This window comes from Sinocyclocheilus anshuiensis, unplaced genomic scaffold, assembly GCF_001515605.1.
Source record: "Sinocyclocheilus anshuiensis isolate Anshui unplaced genomic scaffold, SAMN03320099.WGS_v1.1 scaffold998, whole genome shotgun sequence".
Lineage (NCBI taxonomy): Eukaryota > Metazoa > Chordata > Actinopteri > Cypriniformes > Cyprinidae > Sinocyclocheilus > Sinocyclocheilus anshuiensis.
Window position 1 is genome coordinate 375859 of NW_015536513.1, and position 3785 is coordinate 379643.

The 3785-nt window shown below is 37.5% G+C and overlaps 1 protein-coding gene across 1 annotated transcript in view; it reads left to right on the top strand.

Moving 5' to 3' along the window:
- Positions 1-1769: 1769 nt before the first annotated feature.
- LOC107692073 (gastrula zinc finger protein XlCGF57.1-like) overlaps positions 1770-3785 on the top strand; it is a 7266-nt gene continuing 5250 nt past the window's right edge. The window contains exon 1 of the mRNA XM_016490980.1: positions 1770-1816. The gene's annotated coding sequence lies outside the window, so the exon portion shown is untranslated. The remainder of the gene's footprint in view (positions 1817-3785) is intronic.

The following is a 3785-nucleotide window of genomic DNA, read 5'->3' on the forward strand; positions in this document are numbered from 1 at the left end:
ATAATACATGCATAAAATTATTATATTTGACATTTCTGTCACTTCTGAAATGATGGCTACGCTCCCTGGTGTGATAAAATGTTAGCCTATACATAATACTTTTAAAGCTCTTTTTTTTTTTAATCTAGGCTTACATACATTTCTACATATGCCATGTCATGCCATAGCATCATTAAACTAACATCTAACAATGGACAAAAGTGTTTTTTTTTCTCTAACCTATGGTTCTCTAACCATAAAGGCTGCTGTGTAATTTGCCCCCTGACTAAGCATTTAAAGAATTTAGGGGAAGCATTTAAATTAAAATCCTGTGAATGCACTTAAAGAATGCAGAATCGAATCGTTAATCGAATCTAATTGTGAATCGAATCGTTGTGAATTTGCAGAAATCGTTCTTGAATCGAAAACCTATGAATCTTGAATCGAATTCGCTGTCTACCCAAAGATTCACAGCCCTACTAGAAACCCTTTAAATCACACTGAGATTATGTATTTTTTACTTGTAAATCACACGTCACTCTTTAGTTTTTAATAATGGTTTCTACACCCAAACACATTAAAGTTCTGTCTTTAAGACAGAATCTCACATTCTTTCATTTGTAGTTCTTAATATTTTCAACACACCATTGTACGAAATTTATTTAAATATGTATTTCACCAAGAAATGAACTCTGAAATCCTCTGGCATTTAAATTTTCTGTGCACTTTTGTATTTTTAGACCGCAGCGTGATGACAGGACCTTTATTTTGGTGGTGTGGTGTGACGTCATAAGACTGCGCCGCTCTCCTGCGTCTGTCGAGATTCAGCTGAAGAAAGGTTTGTGTTTTTAAGCATTTAAAGTGTTTAAATCAATGCAAACAAGTATTTAATGGTTTTACAAACAACGTAAAATGGCTTAATTATGGATAAAGTAAACAATGTGATACATTTATCTAACACGTTATTTTTACGAGTAAACCCCACTTACACACGAGTAACAAAAGCTGCGTCTCATTTTGCTCCCTATGTAGTGAATCAGTTTATCGTGAACACGAGTTCACTCACTGGCAGGGTTAACCTTTACAAGTACTGACCTAAGCCATCGGCTCCTATAAGAAACAAAAAATTGTTTAGGTGCCATAGAATAAACTTTTTTTTAACACTTTAAAATTTCAGTCATACTGTAATATGTTTATGTTCTAACAATGGACAAAAGTGTTTGTTTTTTTCCCCCCTAACGTATGGTTCTGTAACCATTAAGGCTGCTGTGTAATTTGCCCCCTGATAAGCATTTAAAGAATTTAGGGGAAGCATTTAAATTAAAATCCTGTGAATGCACTTAAAGAATGCAGAATCGAATCGTTAATCGAATCTAATTGTGAATCGAATCGTTGTGAATTTGCAGAAATCGTTCTTGAATCGAAAACCTATGAATCTTGAATCGAATTCGCTGTCTACCCAAAGATTCACAGCCCTACTAGAAACCCTTTAAATCACACTGAGATTATGTATTTTTTACTTGTAAATCACACGTCACTCTTTAGTTTTTAATAATGGTTTCTACACCCAAACACATTAAAGTTCTGTCTTTAAGACAGAATCTCACATTCTTTCATTTGTAGTTCTTAATATTTTCAACACACCATTGTACGAAATTTATTTAAATATGTATTTCACCAAGAAATGAACTCTGAAATCCTCTGGCATTTAAATTTTCTGTGCACTTTTGTATTTTTAGACCGCAGCGTGATGACAGGACCTTTATTTTGGTGGTGTGGTGTGACGTCATAAGACTGCGCCGCTCTCCTGCGTCTGTCGAGATTCAGCTGAAGAAAGGTTTGTGTTTTTAAGCATTTAAAGTGTTTAAATCAATGCAAACAAGTATTTAATGGTTTTACAAACAACGTAAAATGGCTTAATTATGGATAAAGTAAACAATGTGATACATTTATCTAACACGTTATTTTTACGAGTAAACCCCACTTACACACGAGTAACAAAAGCTGCGTCTCATTTTGCTCCCTATGTAGTGAATCAGTTTATCGTGAACACGAGTTCACTCACTGGCAGGGTTAACCTTTACAAGTACTGACCTAAGCCATCGGCTCCTATAAGAAACAAAAAATTGTTTAGGTGCCATAGAATAAACTTTTTTTTAACACTTTAAAATTTCAGTCATACTGTAATATGTTTATGTCTCAACTTTTTAAAGGGTTCGTTCACCCAAAAATGAAAATTAGCCCATAAATTACTCACTCTCAAGTCATCCTAGGTGTATATGACTTTCTTCTTTCAGACGAATCCAGTCGGAGTTATATTGAAAATGGTCTTTGATCTTTCAAGCTGTTTAATGCCACTCAGCGGGTGTTGCATGCATCAGTCCAAAAGAAGTTAAATAAAAAGCGCCCATCCATAAAAATAAAAAAAGGTGTCTCGCACGGCTCCGGGGGGTGAACAAAGGCCTCCTGTAGCGAATCGATGCGTTTTTGTAAGAAAAATATCCATATTCAAAACTTAATAATCACTTTAATGTAGCTTGCGCTCACAGTTGTACATGGAAGCAGTTCTGGGCGGATGACGTATGAGGTCAGCGCTGCGCATGCGCCGGTGAGTCTCGTGAAAACCAACGTTTGTTAACAGGAGCAAAGGAAGCAAAGTTTCCTTACTTTAGCAAAGGAAAACCAGTCTCCTCTTGACTTATATCGAAATCCTCCGACATTCTTCTTAACAAATCCTTGTTTTGTGCTTCTAATTGGTGACCGTTGTTTTGTTTTGATCTCCGCTGCGCTTCCGCATTCGTCACTTCTGAGCGGCGCATGCGCAACGCTGAACTCATACATCATCCGCCCGGAGCTGCTTCCGTGTACAACTGTGTAGCCGTAGGGTAGCCGTGTAGCGCAAGTTACCATGGTGACGAAACCCGCTCAAAACCAACCCACCTTCTTGAGCCCAAACTAAATGCGAAATTACCTGGGTAAAAACCTGAAACCGGCTTCATGCTACAGGTCACAGGTCATTTAAAGCCATTAACCATCACTCTGACTGGCTCACTTAGCAGTGTAGTGACTAGGGAGCAGAATGAGACGCACCCAGAGATTTATTGATTGCATTTATTTTTGGTTTTATTACTTATTCTCCTTTTAAACAGAAGAAAGTGTCCGAACACACAGAAAAACTCTTGGAGAAGCAGCTGAGATCCACGTGACACACTATTATAAAGATGGAGTTGATTAAAGCGGAGAGTGAAGACATGAAGATTGAAGAAGCATTCGGAGTCAAACATGAAGATACTGAGGAACAAACAAAGATGGAGTTTATTAAAGTGGAGAGTGAAGACATGAAGATTGAAGAAGCATTCGGAGTCAAACATGAAGATACTGAGGAACAAACAAAGATGGAGTTTATTAAAGAGGAGAGTGAAGACATGAAGATTGAAGAATTACCATGGTGACGAAACCCGCTCAAAACCAACCCACCTTCTTGAGCCCAAACTAAATGCGAAATTACCTGGGTAAAAACCTGAAACCGGCTTCATGCTACAGGTCACAGGTCATTTAAAGCCATTAACCATCACTCTGACTGGCTCACTTAGCAGTGTAGTGACTAGGGAGCAGAATGAGACGCACCCAGAGATTTATTGATTGCATTTATTTTTGGTTTTATTACTTATTCTCCTTTTAAACAGAAGAAAGTGTCCGAACACACAGAAAAACTCTTGGAGAAGCAGCTGAGATCCACGTGACACACTATTATAAAGATGGAGTTGATTAAAGCGGAGAGTGAAGACATGAAGATTGAAGAAACA